Source organism: Oncorhynchus masou, chromosome 4 (assembly GCF_036934945.1).
Source record: "Oncorhynchus masou masou isolate Uvic2021 chromosome 4, UVic_Omas_1.1, whole genome shotgun sequence".
Lineage (NCBI taxonomy): Eukaryota > Metazoa > Chordata > Actinopteri > Salmoniformes > Salmonidae > Oncorhynchus > Oncorhynchus masou.
In genome coordinates, this window is record NC_088215.1 from 4,800,300 (window position 1) to 4,821,968 (window position 21,669).

Sequence of the window (21,669 nt, forward strand, 5' to 3'; positions counted from 1 at the left end):
TCTCAAAACTTTTGGCCACGACTGTAGATTTGATCAACTCTGTGGCCTTGTGGTTAGAGCAGCGTTTCCCAAACTCGGTCCTCGTGGCCCAAAGGGGTGCACGTTTTGTTTTTTTGCCCTAACACTACACAGCTGATACAAATGATCAAAGCTTGATGATTAGTTGATTATTTGAATCAACTGTGTAGTGCCATGGGGAAGGGAAAAAAGTGCACCCTTTTTTGGGGTCCTGAGGACTGAATTTGGGAAACCCTGGGTTAGATGGTCCGCATCAACATTGTTTGGGGGTTCAATCCCTGGTCGAGTCATACCAAAGACTAAACATGGGACCTAATATGCCTTTCTGCTTGGCACTCAGCATTAGAGGGATAGTTTGTGATTTTGGCAATGAGGTGTATGTATCTGCGTGCAGTTGGATGGAAGTTGCTAACTAGCATAGTACAATGACTCAAAGTCTACAGGAACAGCTAGCAAACTATCTCTAACTTCTTTCATACTGGACGCAGATACATAAAAATGGTATCCACAAGTTCATCCGACTCTGAGGAAGAAGATAACAACATCTTATGTGTGTGAACTATCCCTTTAAGGAGATGGATTGGGGCTAAGGCCCTGCGACAGACTAGCATCCTGTCCAGCAGTTGTACTTGTACATCAAGCTGCCTCATGTTGCAGAAACATGAGGTAGGCTGCTGCCCCTATGGGCCGTCCTGGCTCAGACAAGGCTTACATACTTAATAAGCTGGAAAGTGAGGATACCATGCATTTCATTAAACTTTTGTGTGTCTTCCTCCAAATATTCTTGTTTGCATGTCTTGATGAAAATCTTCCAACAAATATCTAAGGGACTTGAACAAGTACAAGAAAAACAAGTTAAGTATCTATCTATCCGTTAGAACAACCTCATTTAAAGTTCTGACCTACATAAAAAAAAATGTTTAACTAGCCGGCAGTCGTTTCCGTTGTCCGTCAACCCCCATAGAAAACCAATATGGTAAATATGTATTTGGAGGGTAGACCATTTCAATCTGAACGCGGCCCATGACAACTTTATGCAACAGGTGGAATTAAGCGACTACGTTCTATAAGTGACTACCTGTTTGTTGGGCTATATATGTTTATGTAACCAGCCCCAGATCCTCACGAGCATGCCTGTTTGTCTGACGTCTTCCCAAGAAAAACAGATTAATAACTTGCGATCCAAACATTCCCGCTAACAAGGCTGTGTGTATGTATCATGTTTATAAACAACTGAAAAGCGGTTTGACCTGGGGCAGATACCTCACTACGGGGATAGAAGACACGCTTGAGTCAAGCCTGAAAAAAAAGCCATAAACTGGCAATCCCCAATCCCACTGGTTTCTCCTGTAGACATGAATACATACACTACCGTTCAAAAGTTTGGTGTCACTTAGAAATGTCCTTGTTTTTGAAAGAAATGCACATTTTTTTGTCCATTAAAATAACCCCAAATTGATCAGAAATACAGTGTAAACATTGTTAATGTTGTAAATTACTATTTTAGCTGGAAACGGCTGATTTTTTTATGGAATATCTACATAGGCGTACAGAGGCCCATTATCAGCAACCATCACTCCTGTGTTCCAATGGCACATTGTGTTAGCTAATCCAGGTTTATCATTTTAAAAGGCTAATTGATCATTAAAAAAACTTTTGCAATTATGTTAGCACAGCTGGAAACTGTTGTCTGCTTCAAGAAGCAATAAACCTGGCCTTCTTTAGACTAGTTGAGTTTCTGGAGCATCAGCATTTGCGGATTCGATTACAGGCTCAAAATGGCCAGAAACAAAAGACCTTTCTTCTGAAACTCGTCAGTCTATTCTTGTTCTGAGTAATGAAGGCTATTCCATGCGAGAAATTGCCAAGAAACTGAAGATCTCATACAACGCTATGTACTACTCCCTTCACAGAACAGTGTGAACTGGCTCTAACCAGAATAGAAAGAGGAGTGTGAGGCCCCGTTGCACAACTGAGCAAGAGGACTAGTACATTAGAGTGTCTAGTTTGAGAAACAGATGCCTCACAAGTCCTCAACTGTCCTCCTCCGTCCAGTTTCTGTGTTCTTTTGCCCATCTTAATCTTTTATTTTTATTGGTCACTCTGCCTAGACGGTCAATTAAACTTTTAAAATTATAAACCTGGATTAGCTAACACAATGTGCCATTGGAGCACAGGAGTGATGGTTGCTGATAATGGGCCTCTGTACACCTATGTAGACATTCCATTAAAAAAAATCTGTTTCCAGCTACAATAGTAATTTACAACATTAACAATGTCTACAATGTATTTGATCAATTTGATGTTATTTTAATTGTCACGACTTCCGGCAGAAGTCGGTTCCTCTTCTTGTTCGGGCGGCGTTCGGCGGTCAATGTCACCAGTCTTCTAGCCATCGCCGATCCACCTTTCATTTTCCATTTTGTTTTGTCTTGTTTTCCCACACACCTGGTTTACATTTCCCTCATTATTAGTCATGTATTTAACCCTCTGTTCCCCCCATGTCTGTGTGTGTAATTGTTTATTGTCAGGTTGGCACGCATCCGGCTGGTTTGCGCCGGGTTTTGTTTTATGCCCTTGCTTTGTGGCAGCCGGTACTTTGTATGTGGTTGTGGTACTTTGTGCTGCCTCACTTGTTCTTTGGGCATTTGTTTTTGTGACGCAATTGCGTTCTGTTACAATGATTGCCTCAGTAAAGTGCTTTGTCCCAGCTACACCCACCGTTGACATTAATTGACAAAAAAATAGCTTTTCTTTCAAAAACAAGGACATTTCTAAGTGACCCCAAACGTTTGAACGGTAGTGTACATCAATTCACTTTCTAAAAACCTGTTTTCGCTTAGTCATTATGAGCTATTGTGTGTTGATAACAAAATAATGTGGTCTGAATACTTTCCGAATGCACTGGATCTCCTCTGAATTTCACTAGCATACTTTCCAAACACTGCTCTGAAGGTCTGGTTGTCATTATACTCTCTCTCTCGGTCTCTCTCACTCTTATCAGATACTTACGAATCTAGGCCTCATACCCCATTTCTGCCAACTTAAAGCCCCTATGACTACTACTTACCCATTGCTCTTGCTGTCCCTCTTTTGCCATAGTACAATTGTGTGTGTGTGTGTGTGTGTGTGTGTGTGTGTGTGTGTGTGTGTGTGTGTGTGTGTGTGTGGCACTTCAAGGAATCAGGGATTATCTATTCAGCACATTAATCATATGCTAAAATGGGGCACACCATTTCAAGAAGTAGATCAAATTAATATCCGCAGTGGCTGGTATTGAAATTGTTTGAGAGAGTAAAGGGAGCCAAGATGGATGCTGTCCTTCAGCTGTGTTAGCAGCTACAAGCCACATGACATGGAAACTGCACCAGTGGAACTCCAGGTCACGATTTCCTGCTTTCGTGGACCAAGAGACATGGAAAATGGGGGAACACAAATTATATGAGGTTCATGACATGGGAAATGCATCCTCTTAGAATTAGCTCATCTTTTCCAGAGACTCTTCAACAACGTTCCCCTCCAGGCAAGAGTGATAGACCATGGGTAGCTCTGGTCCAGGGCGCTAGTGCTTTAAGGATGTGCACTAACACCGCGAGAACCATGAGCAGCAGACCACAGACAACAAACAAAGGACGGCATAATGTCATTACAGCTGTAGCACAAATGAAAGCACAAAAAGACACAATTTCCAAGAGACTAGCCCAGCTGCAAAACTCAATTTTGAATAACATGACAATCCATTGCAAATGAGCTAAATTTGAACGAGAGTTAGACACATCATTAACTATTTGGTTCTGTACGAGCACTGCTACCAAATGACATTGATTATATTATAACCTTATGTATATTAATCATACAGCCAACATTTAAGACAACTTCTTTACTGCAGGGTCAGTCAGTGAAATCTTGGTGTGCAACCCAGCTGTGCACCCTTGGGCAGGACACTAGTTCTAAGCCAGCTGTGCAAATGGCTAATGTGTCAAAACAGTAAGTGATCTGAATAAAATACAACTGGGAGCCTGTATCAGAAATGCAAGAAAAGCTTGTCGCTGTGTAACTCATCACCAAAAACAATACGTAGTACTAATGCTTCTAAGGTGCTATAGGCCCCAACTGAGGTTAGGAAGGACAAAACATCAACCCAACACAGTCTTTGCTGTGCTTCTACCTCACAGGACAGATATTGAATTAGGGCACTTAGGGGGAAATCATGGAAACAAATGTGTATCAAGTGTCCAGGGGAGGAGAATTGGGAAAGAGTAAAACTATTATAGGCTACTTCATGGTTCTCGCCCACTCCCAAGGGGTCTTTGTCATTTCCGCTAGTTCTGTTTGGGCTTAGATAGCATACTGTACTCTCTGCTATCAGCTATTTGGCTTCAGTTATGCCAAACATACCCCAGTCCAAACATTGGCGTATGTAATGTTCTATTTTCCTTGATCTACTGTTTTTTCCTAAATACTCATAGTATCACTAAATAGATGAACAGATGGAACTGAATAACACAATGAAAATGACTAAACTATTACTACCAATTTCAAAGGGGGTGACACTCTAGACCCAAACTGTTATAGACCTATATCCATCCTGCCCTGCCTTTCTAAAGTCTTCGAAAGCCAAGTTAATAAACAGATCACTGACCATTTTGAATCCCACCGCGCAATCCAGTTTCCGAGATGGTCACAGGTGCACCTCAGCCACGCTCAAGGTACTAAACGATATCATAACCGCCATCGATAAAAGACAGTACTGTGCAGCCGCCTTCATCGACCTGGCCAAGGCTTTCGACTCTGTCAATCACCACATTCTTATCGGCAGACTCAACAGCCTTGGTTTCTCAAATGACTGCCTCACCTGGTTCACCAACTACTTTTCAGACAGAGTTCAGTGTGTCAAATCTGACCTCTGGCAGTCTCTATGGGGGTACCACAAGGGTTAAATTCTCAGGCCGTCTATTTTCTCTGTATATATCAACGATGTTGCTCTTGCTGTGGGTGATTCCCTGATCCACCTCTACGCAGACGACACCATTCTGTATACATCTGGCCCTTCTTTGGACACTGTTAACTAAGCTCCAAACGAGCTTCAGTGCCATACAACACTCCTTCTGTGGCCACCAACTGCTCTTAAACGCTAGTAAAACCAAATGCATGCTTTTCAACCGTTCGCTGCCTGCACCCGCCCGCCTGACTAGCATCACTCCTCTGGACGGTTCTGACCTAGAATATGTGGACAACTACAAATACCTAGGCGTCTGGTTAGACTGTAAACTCTCCTTCCAGACTCACATTAAACATCTCCAATCCAAATGTATATCTAGAATCCGCTTCCTATTTCGCAAACAAAGCATCCTTCACTCATGTTGCCAAACATACCCTCATAAAACTGACCATCCTACTGATCCTCAACTTCGGCGATGTCATTTACAAAAATAGCCTCCAACACTCTACTCAACAAATTGGATGCAGGCTATCACAGTTCCATCCGTTTTGTCACCAAAGCCCCTTATACCACCCACCACTGCGACCTGTATGCAGTAGTCGGCTGGCCCTCGCTACATATTCGTAGCCAGACCCACTGGCTGCAGGTCAGCTACAAGTCTATGCTAGGTAAAGCTCCGCCTTATCTCAGCTCACTGGTCACGATAACACCCACCCACCCATAGCACACGTTCCAGCAGGTATATCTCACTGGTCTTCCCCATAGCCAACACCTAATTTGGCCGCCTTTCCTTCCAGTTGTGCTGAAAATGACTGGAACTAATTGCAAAAATCGCTCAAGCTGACTCACTAACTTTAAACATCAGCTAACCGATCGCTGCAGCTGTACATCTGTAAATAGCCCACCCAATCTACCTACCCCATCCCCATATTGTTTTTATTTACTTTTCTGCTCTTTTGCACCCCAGTATTTCTACTTGCACATCATCATCTGCTCATCTATCACTCCAGTGTTAATTTGCCAAACTGTAATTACAACGCTACTATGGCCTATTTATTGCCTTACCTCCTCACGCCATTTGCACACACTGTATATAGACTCTTTTTCCCATTGTGTTATTGACTGTACGCTTGTTTATTCCATGTGTGTTGTGTTGTTTGTGTCGCACTGCTTTGTTTTATCTTGGCCAGGTCGCAGTTGCAAATGAGAACTTGTTCTCAACTATCTTACCTGATTACCGCATTACACGGTGCCTGCCTGGTCACTCTCTCTCCACGGTAAGCACGGGGAGTTGGCTCAGGTCTCCTACCTGACTTTGCCAATCTCCCCTGTGCCACCCCCAATACATTTTTGGGGCTCTCGGGCTTCCTTGCTAGCTGTGTTCCCTCGTACCACTGGTTCACCTCTCCTGCTGCCGCCGCTCTCCTGGCTGCCTCCACCTGTTCCCATGGGAGGCGATCCCTTCCAGCCAGGACGTGGTATGTGTTCGGCATATTATTAAATATAACTGAACACTAAATACAAAGTAACAAAAGGCACAACCGAAACAGCTCCGTCAGGTGATAAAAAAAAACACACTAAACAGAAAATAACTACCCACAACTCAAGGGCGAAAACAGGCTGCCTAAGTATGGTTCTCAATCAGAGACAACGATTGACAGCTGCCTCTGATTGGGAACCATACCAGGCCAAACACCTAGAAATACAAACATAGAATGCCCACCCCAATTCACGCCCTGACCAACCTAAAATAGAGCCATAAAAAGAGGAACTAAGGTCAGGACGTGACATGGTGTAACTGCACAGAGACTCAAATTGAGAAAAACAAAGACAAAACGACCTAAAGATACTGGAAAATACATGTATATTGGTTGTGGATATGCCAGGATATCATCATTTTGTAACTTTCAGTTCTTGAACACATAATTTGGAAACCAAATATGATGTAATATTTGGTCTGTGCATTTGTGCATATGTGTGATATTAGACAGATGGATAGGTTGTATGTGTGTGTGTGTGTGTGTGTGTGTGCTTGTGTCTTTCTGCATTCACACACTGAAGTTTTTCCCCATTGCAAAGGGACCCCGCCCTTTCAGACATGGCTGAGAGGGGATGGTAGACACTAGGTCTGCATACAGCAAATGGTCTTAAGAAAAGAGCCTGATCCATCAAGCAAAACCTAATAGCAAAATGCACCAGAGTGCCAAACTTTAATGCCACTATGCCATAGAAAGCCTGATCAAAAACACTTCCGTAGAACCATTAAAACCCCAAATAACTTGAAACAAACACTCAAGCCTTGTGGTTTAGAAAAAGTATTGATTCAGTAATATCAAGTCCCATAGAATACCCACAGTGTAACTAAATTACAGGTCTTAGAGTTATTAAAAATCATTTAAATCCTATAACACCTTTAACCGTGCATGTGTTCCTTTGTTTTTCGCAATGGATATTTCACAACTTCAGTTCCCACTGTGGCTGGCATAACTTTTGGTAGGTAGGATAGATAGGCCTACCAGGTAAGCTTAACGTGCCACCACTGGAACGAGGAAGTTATTGACCTTATTCATTGGACTGGTTGCTTGAAAAATAGATGCTTGCAGTAACTTCGGCCTACAGCTTCACTACCATAGAGTCGAGTATTTGGCTCAGCAGAATCACTTTGTTTAACTGACTCATCTCCCTCATTGCTCGCATTTTAAAATGTTGTTTGAGTCCTTCTGTGACTAGGACATTGAGGACTCGACTCGACCAGGTCGCACTAGTGCTGCAACGCTGGACTGGTTTTATGCTGAAGAAGCCCACATGTAGCATCAACTGCAAAGATTTAGTCCACCAAATAAAAACTATATTGGAGACACAAACAACATGTTGATGAGATACATGTAAAGTATTTGGTCACTAGCACATACTAAAGAAAACCATGTAGGTGATGCTTCATGTCCTCCAAGTTATGTTTTGAGGAGGAGCCGAACACTTGCGTATTGCTAGTTACTAGATCATCCTCGCATCAAGCAATGACATATTTTAGCTGCCAATGTAACATTAGCCAACAGCGGCCATTTCAACTACTGATACACTTCACCTAAAATGAGTAATGTTGTCTATATCAATAACCCAAAATCATCAATCGTTAACAACTACGCAACACGTAAAACAAGGACCATAAAATAGTGGAATTTATGTTATTGTGCACAACCTAACTCACACATCCTGTTAATGCCACAGTTAGCCTGTCTATTGAACTGTACAGAATAAACAAACCAGCTAATCCTTGCCCTCGCAGCATCACGGTGGGCTACCTTTCGCGCAGCACCACAGATCCGCACGACCACGCCTGTTTGCGTCCATTCTACTGTACCGTTATTCCACCCATAATGAAAGTCACAGAACACCATGCAAATTGATATCAGACAATATACAAATTAAATATTATCCAAATTGCGCATAATGTATAAGATAGGCCTTTAAATGAAGGCATTTCTGATATGAGCAGTAGGCCTACAACATCAACATGTCTAATGATTTTAATAGCATAGGCCTATAAAAAAAAACAAAGACCGACAAAAACGTGATTCACGATTTCATATTTGCTTAATTTCACAATTTTTTATCACCTCACAGTAAATTTAGGTAACCTATTTGCTTTGTAGCCAATCGGTGGAACAGAGATTGTCTAACCTCGGCCCTAATTACATTATAACTGGCAATGTGATGAGATAAACTCGTCTGTTTGAAACAACACATTTTTTGACTTACCAATCAAATAATAAGGAACGAACTTCACCGCCTTCAGAGTCCGCAGCGGGCAAACGAGAGACTGGGCAACAAGAGCTGGGAATGACTGGGAGAATCCGCACGGCCGCCTCCAGTCCACCAAAAACTGTAATGCTGCACTGAATTTCGAAGGGGCGGGGATTATAGAGACTGAAGTAAACCTATCAGAGGCTACACTAAATAAAACAATTGGAATATTTGTTATAGATTATATTAAAAACATAAATTAAATATGACATAGTCTAGCCTACATCAACATACAGTTTAAATCGGAAGTTTACATAGTTTTATTTATTTATTTTTATTTCACCTTTATTTAACCAGGTAGGCAAGTTGAGAACAAGTTCTCATTTACAATTGCGACCTGGCCAAGATAAAGCAAAGCAGTTCGACACATACAACGACAGAGTTACACATGGAGTAAAACAAACATACAGTCAATAATACAGTATAAACAAGTCTATATAGGATGTGAGCAAATGAGGTGAGATAAGGGAGGTAAAGGCAAAAAAAGGCCATGGTGGCAAAGTAAATACAATATAGCAAAGGAGCAATATAAATAAATAAATACAGTAGGGAAAGAGGTAGTTGTTTGGTTAAAGTATAGGTGGGCTATGTATAGGTGCAGTAATCTGTGAGCTGCTCTGACAGTTCTTGCTTAAAGTTCAGTGCTTAAAGCTAGTGAGGGAGATAAGTGTTTCCAGTTTCAGAGATTTTTGTAATTCGTTCCAGTCATTGGCAGCAGAGAACTGGAAGGAGAGGCGGCCAAAGAAATAATTGGTTTTGGTGGTGACCAGAGAGATATACCTGCTAGAGCGCGTGCTACAGGTGGGTGATGCTATGGTGACCAGTGAGCTGAGATAAGGGGGGGACTTTACCTAGCAGGGTCTTATAGATGACATGGAGCCAGTGGGTTTGGCGACGAGTATGAAGCGTACAGGTCGCAATGGTGGGTAGTATATGGGGCTATGGTGACAAAACGGATTGCACTGTGATAGACTGCATCCAATTTGTTGAGTAGGTTATTGGAGGCTATTTTGTAAATGACATCGCCGAAGTCGAGGATTGGTAGGATGGTCAGTTTTACAAGGGTATGTTTGGCAGCATGAGTAAAGGATGCTTTGTTGCGAAATAGGAAGCCAATTCTAGATTTAACTTTGGATTGGAGATGTTTTATGTGGGTCTGGAAGGAGCGTTTACAGTCTAACAAGACACATAGGTATTTGTAGTTGTCCACCTATTCTAAGTCAGAGCCGTCCAGAGTAGTGATGTTGGACAGGCGGGCAGGTGCAGGCAGCGATCGGTTGAAGAGCATGCATTTAGTTTTACTTGTATTTAAGAGCAATTGGAGGCCACGGAAGGAGAGTTGTATGGCATTGAAGCTTGCCTGGAGGGTTAACACAGTGTCCAAAGAAGGGCCAGAAGTATACAGAATGGTGTCGTCTGCGTAGAGGTGGATCAGAGACTCACCAGCAGCAAGAGCAACATCATTGATGTATACAGAGAAGAGAGTCGCTCCAAGAATTGAACCCTGTGGCACCCCCATAGAGACTGCCAGAGGTTCGGACAGCAGACCCTCCGATTTGACACACTGAACTCTATCAGAGAAGTAGTTGGTGAACCAGGCGAAGCAATCATTTGAGAAACCAAGGCTGTCAAGTCTGCCGATGTGGTGATTGACAGAGTCGAAAGCCCTGGCCAGATCAATGAATACGGCTGCACAGTAATGTTTCTTTTCGATGGCGGTTAAGATATCGTTTAGGACCTTGAGCGTGGCTGAGGTGCACCCATGACCAGCTCTGAAACCAGATTGCATAGCAGAGAAGGTATGGTGAGATTCTAAATGGTCGGTAATCTGTTTGTTGACTTGGCTTTCGAAGACCTTAGAAAGGCAGGGTAGGATAGATATAGGTCTGTAGCAGTTTGGGTCAAGAGTGTCCCTCCCTTTGAAGAGGGGGATGACCGCAGCTGCTTTCCAATCTTTGGGAATCTCAGACGACACGAAAGAGAGGTTGACCAGGCAAGTAATAGGGGTGGCAACAATTTCGGCAGATAATTTTTGAAAGAAAGGGTCCAGATTGTCTAGCCCGGCTGATTTGTAGGGGTCCAGATTTTGCAGCTCTTTCAGAACATCAGCTGACTGGATTTGGGAGAAGGAGAAATGGGGAAGGCTTGGGCGAGTTGCTGTGGGGGGTGCAGTGCTGTTGACCATGGTAGGAGTAGCCAGGTGGAAAGCATGGCAAGCTGTAGAAAAATGCTTATTGTGAAATTCTCAATTATGGTGGATTTATCAGTGGTGACAGTGTTTCCTATCTTCAGTGCAGTGGCCAGCTGGGAGGAGGTGTTCTCATTCTCCATGGACTTTACAGTGTCCCAGAACTTTTTTGAGTTAGTGTTGCAGGAAGCAAATTTCTGCTTGAAAAAGCTTGCCTTGGCTTTTCTAACTGCCTGTGTATAATGGTTTCTATTTTCCCTGAACAGCTGCATATCACGGGGGCTGTTCGATGCTAATGCAGAATGCCATAGGATGTTTTTGTGTTGGTTAAGGGCAGTCAGGTCTGGGGAGAACCAAGGGCTATATCTGTTCCTGGTTCTAAAATTCTTGAATGGGGCATGCTTATTTAAGATGGTTAGGAAGGCATTTAAAAAGAAATAACCAGGCATCCTCTACTGACGGGATGAGATCAATATCCTTCCAGGATACCCTGGCCAGGTTGATTAGAAAGGCCTGCTCGCTGAAGTGTTTCAGGGAGCGTTTGACAGTGATGAGTGGATGTCGTTTGACCGCTGACCCATTACGGATGCAGGCAATGAGGCAGTGATCGCTGAGATCTTGGTTGAAGACAGCAGAGGTTATTTAGAGGGCAAGTTGGTTAGGATGATATCTATGAGGGTGCCCGTGTTTAAGGCTTTGGGGAGGTACCTGGTAGGTTCATTGATAATTTGTGTGAGATTGAGGGCATCAAGCTTAGATTGTAGGATGGCTGGGGTGTTAAGCATGTTCCAGTTTAGGTCGCCTAGCAGCACGAGCTCTGAGGATAGATAGGGGGCAATCAGTTCACATATGGTGTCCAGAGCACAGCTGGGGGCAGAGGGTGGTCTATAGCAGGCGGCAACGGTGAGAGACTTGTTTTTAGAGAGGTGGATTTTTAAAAGTAGAAGTTCAAATTGTTTGGGTACAGACCTGGATAGTAGGACAGAACTCTGCAGGCTATCTTTGCAGTAGATTGCAACAACGCCCCCTTTGGCAGTTCTATCTTGTCTGAAAATGTTGTAGTTTGGGATGAAAATTTCAGAATTTTTGGTGGTCTTCCTAAGCCAGGATTCAGACACAGCTAGAACATCCGGGTTGGCAGAGTGTGCTAAAGTAGTGAATAGAACAAACTTAGGGAGGAGGCTTCTAATGTTAACATGCATGAAACCAAGGCTATTACGGTTGCAGAAGTCATCAAAAGAGAGCGCCTGGGGAATAGGAGTGGAGCTAGGCACTGCAGGGCCTGGATTCACCTCTACATCGCCAGAGCAACAGAGGAGGAGTAGGATAAGGGTACGGCTAAAAGCAATAAGAATTGGTCGTCTGGAACAGAGAGTAAAAGGAGGTTTCTGGGGGCGATAAAATAGCTTCAAGGTATAATGTACAGACAAAGGTATGGTAGGATGTGAATACAGTGGAGGTAAACCTAGGTATTGAGTGATGATGAGAGAGATATTGTCTCTAGAAACATAATTGAAACCAGGAGATGTCATTGCATGTGTGGGTGGTGGAACTAATAGGTTGGATAAGGTATACTGAGCAGGACTAGATGCTCTACAATGAAATACACCAATAAACACTAACCAGAACAGCAATGGACAAGGCATATTGACATTAAGGAGAGGCATGCTTAGTCGAGAGATCAAAAGTGTCCAGTGAGTAGTGAAGTCGGTTGGGGTCACGGCGATTTAGACAGCTAGCCCGGACCATCGGTAGCAAGCTCGCATAGGATGGAGGTCTGTTATTAGCCACCTCTTGCGTTTCCGTCAGTAGGATTAGTGGGGCTCCGTGTGGTAGAGGGGATGAATACAATTCACACAAAAAATAAAAAATAGATATAGTTATAGAGGCCCAAGAAAAAAATACAAGAAAAAAATTAATTGTCCGATAGGTCTATTCAGATAGCAGCCGATAAGACAGCTAACAGTTAGCGGACCGCAGATGGGCGTTCAGGTAACGTCGCAACGGAGGAGCCAGCCGGATAACTCCCTCGGGTAGATAACGTCGGCAGTCCAGTTGTGAAGGCCCAGTGGGGCTCCGCGTTGGCAGTAAAAATGGGTCCGATTAGGTGATTGTAGCCCAGGAGTGATTGATGGAACTCTTCAGCTGGCTAGCTCCGGAATAATTGATGTTTGCTCCAGAATCGACGAAAGCCGGATAGCAGCTAGTTAGCTGCGAGGTCCAGGTATAAATGTCCAGAGTTAGCGGTTGAAATCCAGGGACATGGAGAGAAATAGGTCCGGTATGTTCCGGTCCGAGCCGCGCCGTACAAAACTGGCGATAGATTTGAGCTAAACCGTGGTCCAGATGAGAAAAAGGTGTTTCTCCCCCTCAAGTCAATGTCTCCACACCAACAGCTCCTGGTCCCCCGCTTCATAGTTTCGCTCCGCCGGACTAAGCTTCCTTGAGAAAAAGGCACAGGGGCGGAGCTTTGGTGGCGTACCCGAGCACTGAGAGAGCACGGCTCCTATCCCAGCCTCGGACCCGTCCACCTCCGGATGGTCCAGCACGGGAGCAGAGGTAAACAGAGCCCTCAGGTGACTAAAAGCCCTGTCCGCCACTGCAAACGCACCGGTCCCCCCTTCAGCAGTGAGGTAATGGGAGCCGCTACCTGACCAAAACCCCGGATAAACCTCCGGTAGTAATTGGCAAACCCTAGAAACCGCTGCACCTCCTTTACCGTGGTGGGAGTCGGCCAATTAGGCACAGCTGAAATGCGGTCACTCTCCATCTCTACCCCTGACGCGGAAAAGCGGTACCCTAGGAAGGAGACGGACTGTTGGAAAAACAGGCATTTCTCAGCCTTGACGTACAGGTCATGCTCCAACAGACGACCAAGCACCCTGCGCACCAGGGACACATGCTTGGTGCTTGTAGCGGAGTATATCAGAAGGTCATCAATATACACCCTGCCCATGCAGGTCCTTGAAAATCTTGTCTATAAAGGCTTGGAAGACTGATGGAGCATTCATCAACCCGTACGGCATGACCAGGTACTCATAAGTTAGTACTGAAAGCCGTCTTCCACTCGTCTCCCTCCCAGACACGCACCAGGTTGTACGTGCTCTTGAGATCTAGTTTGGTGAAGAAGCGCGCCCCGTGCATTGACTCAATAGCTGTGGCTATGAGAGGTAGCGGGTAACTGTACCTCACAGTGATCTGTTTAGACCTCGATAGTCAATACACAGGCGCACACCTCCCTTCTTCACAAAAAAGAAACTCGAGGAGGCAGGTGAAGTGGAGGACCGAATGTAGCCCAGATGCAGAGATTCGGAGACATAAGTTTCCATAGCCGCCGTCTAAGCCGGGGATACACGTGACTCCTGGGAAGTGCGGCGTCTACCAGGAGATTTATCGCACAATTCCACCGTCAATGGGGTGGTAATTGAGTCACCTTCTTTTTGGAGGAGGCGAGAGCCGAATCAACATATTCAGGGGGGGATGCGCACGGTGGAAACCTGGTCTGGACTCTCCACCGTAGTAACACCAACGGAAACCCATAAACATCTACCCGAGCACTCTCGCGACCACCCCGTGAGAGCCCTCTGTTGCCACGAGACAGTGGGGTCATGACAGGCTAACCAGGGTAGGCCTAGCACCACGGGAAACGCAGGAGAGTCCAATAAAGAGACTGATTATCTCCTTGTGATCCCCCTGTGTCACCATGCCCAGGGGAGCGGTGGCCTCCCTAATCCGGACCCGAATGGTCGAACAATCGGGATCTCTAAACTATAGGCAAACGATTTGTCTGTAAAATTCCCAACCGCGCCTGACTCGACGAGTGCCTTATGCTGGGAATGCGGGGAAAGTTCAGGAAAAGTGACATACACAAACATGTGTGGAACAGAGGGCTCTGAGTGAGAATGGTGCCGGCTCACCTGGGGTGACACCAGAGTGCCCTGCCTACTGCCTCGATCCCCAGAGGAACCAACCCGGCACCGACCAGCAGTGTGACCTCTGCGGCCACAGATGGTGCACGAGACGGAAACTCCTCCGGTCTCCCTGCGCACAGCACCACCCAGCTCCATGGGCATCGGAGCGGTGGTGCTGGGGGATGGAACCGACAGACCCCGCTCTGGACGTCTGCGGGTAGCCAGCAGGTTATCCAACCGAATAGACAGGTCCACCAGCTGGTCAAAGGTGAGGGTGGTGTCCCTGCAGGCCAACTCCCGACGGACGTCCTCGCGCAAACTGCAGCAATAGTGGTCGATCAGGGCCCTTTCGCTCCATCCCGCGCAAGCGGCCTGGGTCCGAAAGTCCATGGCGAAAATTAAAAGTGGATCGACTAGAATCAGTGACGCCGACCACCGAACACCGCCCGAACAAGGAGAGTAAACGACTTCGGGGGAAGCTGTGACAGGCCAGGTCGCAGTTGTAAATGAGAACTTGTCCTTAACTGGCCTACCTGGTTAAATAAATAAATATAAAATAGTTGTTCTACTTGTGCTCTTTCCACAGATAGCTCTGTCTTGCTGATAACATCTGATCTGATGCGACTCCATATGCGATTTGACTCCTGTATTACTGATTGTATTCAATAAAACGTTGTTAGGGTTGCGTCAATTCAAATCTGGTATCAGAACAAGTATGACACTGAGTCACCGATTGTATACTATGTACTTTTTATTAGCTAAGCAATAAGTGGTAAATGCAATTTTCTTATATACGGGTTCGCTGTAATAAAACGCAGGGCAGAACAGAGAACTGACTTGTTCCTGACAAAGTTATTATAATATACTCTGACAGAAGTAGCTCCCGCATCTCAGCTGGCCTGTCAGAGTAGAGACTGGGCGTGGTTTAAACTCACTTGATTGTTGGAGCACAAGCTGGTCCCAGCCCCTAGGCGCTTCAGCGGTCAGGCGTTGTTGCTGTGTAGAATATCTATGCGCTCATACTCTCGATACAGTTATCACACACCTGGCTCCTGTTATCTAACAAAAGACAGTTTCTTTTCTACACTACGTTCTGTATGTGTCCCCCGCAACTCATTGCACAGTTCCTGTTTTTATGTTATTCTGTATTTTTCCACCACGAGAAAGGCCCATAGCCCTGAAACTGTTGACACCCTCGATTAGCTGCAATTCACACTATGCTACACAATGTCTCAAGTCAGCTATGTTGCACAACACATACACCCACACAAGCCAACAGCAGATAATATTCGATCACATATGATATGGTAACGGGCTATAGTGCATAACACAGAACCTCACAACTTCCAATGTCAAATATAAATAATTTGGGATTCTATACTTGATAGATGGTAGTTCCCAATCAGAAAATGACTATAATAAAATGTTTTCCTCAGTGCAATGTTTGGTGAATGCAAGGTGTTTTTGGTCTTCAGTCCTCTTATGTGTACTAATTCAGCTTTAAATGACCATAATCGAGTCCATCCTCACCTCCTCCATCACTGCAACGGATTGTCCAGTCTGCTGAGAGGGTCATTGGCTGCCACCTGCCCTCCATCGAGGTCCTGTATGACTCCAGGGCAAAGAACCATGCAAGAAAGATCATCGACGACCCCTTCCACACTCTCTTCCAAAGATTCCCCTCTAGCAAACGGTTCAGGTTAATCACAACCAAAATCTCACGCCTCCTGAACACTTTCTTCCCCCATGACATGGCCCTCACCAACTGTCCACCTGGTCCTCTTATCCATGGACTTTGCACTCTACATTATTCATTCACAGACTATGCACCCTGCACTATCATCCCAAAACTGCACATTGCTCTTTGCACATCTCTTATATCCATAATTTAGCTTATTTGTTTACATTTGTCATTTACCAGATGCTCTTTTCCAGAGCGACTTATAGGAGCCATTAGGGTAAAGTGCCTTGCTCAAGTGGTCAACAGATTTTTCACATTTGGCTCGGTTACTGGTAGGGTTGTCAACTTTCTCACTAACAAATAAGGGACAAAAGGTTGCGTGCCAGTGCACGGTGCCACGGGGGTATGGTGTTGTGTGAAAGAATATACAGTGTATATACTTATTCAATTGGAAAAGCAAGACATTTGCATATTCCATTTAGCCTATAGCTTTACTAAAACTGTATCGTTATGTAAACGTATGTGAATAAACCACAAAATAAATGATCAATAAATGAAGTGATTATATGACAAGTCACAGTTCCCAGATATTTGAAGTTCATTTTTGATCAGCTCTGTGTTACATCGGTTTCTTGAGTCTGACCATTTAATGGTCATCAGGCATTTGAGTCTGGTACACGGAGGACAAATGAGACAATCCTGAACATGTTGATCAAGTTGGATTTTCCTAGGTTTTGGAAAACTGCCACCTACAAATCACTGGTGGATTTTGTGGTTTCCTGTCTGGCTCTCTGTATTTCCTCCTGGCACAACACTCTTTATAGAGTTGGTCCATACTGACTGTCTCTGTCATTTTGAGGGCAACCACCACCTGCTCCAGGTCAGGGAAGGAGAGCTGCTCATAGAATATATCCCATTTAGCAGACGCTTTTGTCCAAAGCAACTTACAAGTCGGCTGGGGCCACTACTTTTGCATATGGGTGGTCCCAGCGGGAATCGAACCCACGACGCTTGGCGTTGCAAGCGCCATGCTCTACCGACTGAGCCACACATAGAGGCCGATCAGTTTCACCATTACATTTTCTGGTGAGAAATCAAACCACTTGTCAATATATGTAATGACAGTGTCATAGAACTTCAAAGTCCTGTTGCTAGTTGGACCTTTGTGCTGTCAATTGTTTGTCCATCAGCTGCTTGGTCTGTTATCAGAAAAAAACTGTCCTGTTTCAGCTGAAGCATCTTTAATGTTGAACTTTTGGACTTCCTCGTAAACATCTGTGATGCAGAGCGTCGTTTCCTCCAGCAATTTTTACCAGTTGGTCAAAAACTCACCCACTTTGTGGAAAAAGCACATAAACATCAGCAGCTTCTGTTTTTTCTTCATACTCAAAAATACTAGAGCTCACTGTCTGCTTTTCATTATGCTGGCTAACAAGTATTAAGCTAGCAAAGTTTAGCAAGTAAATTCCACTCAACGCAAGGTATATATTAAGCTGCTGGGTTTCCTAAGTCGTTCGGCCCTTACTCTTCAACCCGGCTGGCTAACTAAACAAACGACTCCGCAGTGTATTGCAAACAGAAGGCTCATAATAGCCAATCACAACACTGTTTACAGGCCAATGTCAGGAATTTGTTAGTTCGTCCATCACTACAATAAAAGTGACCAACCTTAGGTTTCTAGACACGCAACCGCCATCTGACTGAAATCCAAACCCAAAGGTTCTAAGACTTTGAGAGAGCAATTAAAAAAATTGAGATCGAAAACTTGACAAGTGACTATCGCTGGTGGACAATTGAATGTGTTAAATGTTGTTTTTACACGTTTGAATCACATTTCTTTGCTTACAGTTCTATATGTACTATTTAAGACATGTTTGATCTGTGACAATTATGTTCTGCTTGCTCAAAGTCACACATTTAATTTACGCTCTTGACCTGGCCTGTGCAATTGCAGGACTGGTCCTCTGCTCGCTCAACAATTTCCTCTCTCTTTCGACTCAGTGTTTGCTCATGCAATGAAGTTTCATCTTGCTCCCGCGCCATCTAGAGCTTGTTTGACTTTTGGATCGGATTTAAGACCCTATAAGCGAGCAGCAAGAAGAATTGCCCCTCAGGCAATGCTATAACCCAACCGGAGCAATCGGTTCTGCCACCTGTGGTCACTTGGCCCTAATAAAACATTAAATATAATAATTTTTATTTTATTATTTTATGAACGAACACTCGCACTTGACTTTTTTCCGCCTTATTAGCTCAGACTTTTCTGATAGTAAGTACATTTTTCCTCAATAAAGTAGCTATGACTGTGATATGTGGTTGTTTCACCCAGCTATCTTAAGATGAATGCATTAACTGTCGCTAAATGACCAAAATGTAAATAAGTGGACGCACTTGGCATTCTGCAACTTTGAGAAAAACAACTTAATTGTGCCTATTGTTCACACACATATCTGCCCTCTCATTGGCTAGAATGGTCCCACCTGATCGTGTCTCCTCCCGCCTGCCTTGAGGACATGCACAGTATTTTCATTGTTCGAGCGTCAATATAGTAGTTAATCTTTGCTATCACTAGCTAACAACAGGGAAGAAATCCGAGGCAGAGATAGAGAAAGCGAGATGGCCACAAAACATTTTTTGATCGGGGTAGGCCCACTCTGGTTTGCTTATTGCCCCCGCCCGAGGAGGGGGTGCCCGAGAGCAGACCAGAAAACAAACTAAAACTGAACTGAATTTCAAACAAAAATCATCTAAAAACGAAAATAAATAAAAACAAATATAAAATTACAAAACTGTAACAACCTTGGTAGTATATTGTAGTATTTACTGTAGTGTTTTTGCAGACTTTACTGCAGGTATTCACTGTAATATACCATATTGTTTGTTTCTGCGGACATGACTATGATACTCTAGTATTCACTGTAGGGTTTTTGTGGTATTTACTGTATTATACTATTTTATTCAATGGCACAACCTGTTCTGGTTGAGATGTTCCCACTCATCTAACAGTAACTGGCATAGTCGGGTAGTTGTGTCATTTTAGCTAACCCTAGTCTGCAGGTGTAAAATATACAACAGTCATGGCCTCAAAAACACTACAGTAAATACTACAGTATACTAGTCATGTCCGTAAAAACACTACAGTAAATACTACAGTAAAGTCTGCAAAAACACAAGTGAATAATATAGTATACTACAATCTGCAACAACACTTGAATCAAACAGTGAATCCTACAGTGAATACTATAGTATATAAATATAGCAATACTACAGTATTTAAACCATAGTATACTGTAGTATTTTTATCGCGTGTGGGTTAGCTGTAATTGAGTAACATGTTTAAACTAGGACCACAATGGAAATAAATAATTATTCTCAACAAATATTCTAAATGCATTATCCACATGTGGATGTATTATTTTTAAATGGTCAAATAAAATCAATCAATCAAGGGATACTACAGTGTAAAGTTAAGTATAGTATACTACAAAATTCTATAGTAAGCACTACACGATCGAAGGGGAACCTCTGAGGAAATCCCCAACATGAGCTCTCCAAGGACAGCACATTAAAATCAAAACAGCACTGACAAAGCTAGCAGTAAATCAATCTAAATTTTCTAAAGTAAGCACTATGTGATCAAGGGATACTACAGTGTGTAGTATAGTATTCTCCAGTATACTACAAAATTCTAAAGTAAGCACTACATGATCGAGGGATACTATAGTGTATAGTATTCTACAGTATTGTGTAAAATTCTAAAGCAAGTACTACACATTTGAGGTATACTACAGTGTAGAGTATAGGATTTTAAAGTATTCTACAGTTCACTACAGCATTCTATAGTAAACTGTAGTAGTTTGTATGTGGGCTTTCTCGCATGGCCATGAAGTCCTCTACTGTAATGGACAGAGTCTCTCCACAGCAGTGGTGACCTCACTATTATTGTTAAACACACACGCGCGCACAAAATGTACTTAGGGTCAGGGGCTCTGAGAGTCACAGCATGATACCTCAGCCATGGGAAAGACCGTAGTCTCTTGGGAGTGTATGTTTTTGAGACCCCAGCGGCCCCATCACGCAAGGGTGGGATTCTGCTCTTCTGATTTAGGAGTAACAATTGAGGCAAGACAGTCTAAAACAATCAACCTTTTTACCATCACTGACTTGGTGCCAGACGGTTGTGGTATTTGTTCCAATACACCCCACAGAAACAAATGTTTTTATAATTCAAATGAAATTATGTAAAAAAACAAAAAAAACATTCATCTAATATTTAAGAATGCAAAAAAATGTCAACATCAAAATGTGTTTGAAAATATACTACACGACCAAAAGTATGTGGTCACCTGCTCATCGAACATCTCATTCCAAATCATGGGCATTAATATGGAGTTGGTCCCCGTTTTGTTGCTATAACAGCCTCCACTCTTCTGGGAAGGCTTTCCACTAGATGTTGGAACATTGCTGCGGGGACTGATGCTGGGCGATTAGGCCTGGCTCGCTGTCGGCATTCCAATTCATCCCAAAGGTGTTTGATGGGGTTCAGGTCTGGGCTCTGTGCAGGCCAGTCAAGTTCTTCCACACCGATCTCGACAAACGATTTCTGTATGGAGAATCATCTAGAATGTCATTGAATGTCATTGCATGCTGTAGCGTTAAGATTTACCTTCACTGAAATTAAGGGAACTAGCCCGAACCAGGAAAAACAGCCCCAGGCCATTATTCCTCCTCCACCAAACTGTACAGTTGACACTATACATTGAGGCAGGTAGCTTTCTCAGATTCGTCCGTCGGACTGCCAGATGGTGAAGTGTGATTCACCACTCCAGAAAACGCGTTTCCACTGCTCCAGAGTCCAATGGCGGTGAGCTTTACACCACTTGACATTGCACATGGTGATCTTAGGCTCGTGTGCGGCTGCTCGGCCATGGAAACCATTTTCATGAAGCTCCAGACGAACAGTTCTTGTGCTGACATTGCTTCCAGAGGCAGTTTGGAACATAGTAGTTAGTGAGTGTTGCAACCGAGGACAGATGATTTTTACACGCTATGCGCTTCAGCACTCGCGGTCCCATTCTGTGAACTTGGCTCAGCAATTGTTACTCCTAGACATTTCCACTTCACA

General features: G+C 43.8%; 1 protein-coding gene across 2 annotated transcripts in view; it reads right to left on the reverse strand.

Annotated features, from left to right (window-relative positions):
• Window positions 1-8,818, reverse strand: part of LOC135521950 (spectrin beta chain, non-erythrocytic 1-like) — a 110,527-nt gene extending 101,709 nt beyond the window's left edge. For both annotated transcript variants that reach the window (XM_064947777.1, XM_064947793.1), the window contains exon 1: window positions 8,720-8,818. The gene's annotated coding sequence lies outside the window, so the exon portion shown is untranslated. The remainder of the gene's footprint in view (window positions 1-8,719) is intronic.
• Window positions 8,819-21,669: the final 12,851 nt, after the last annotated feature.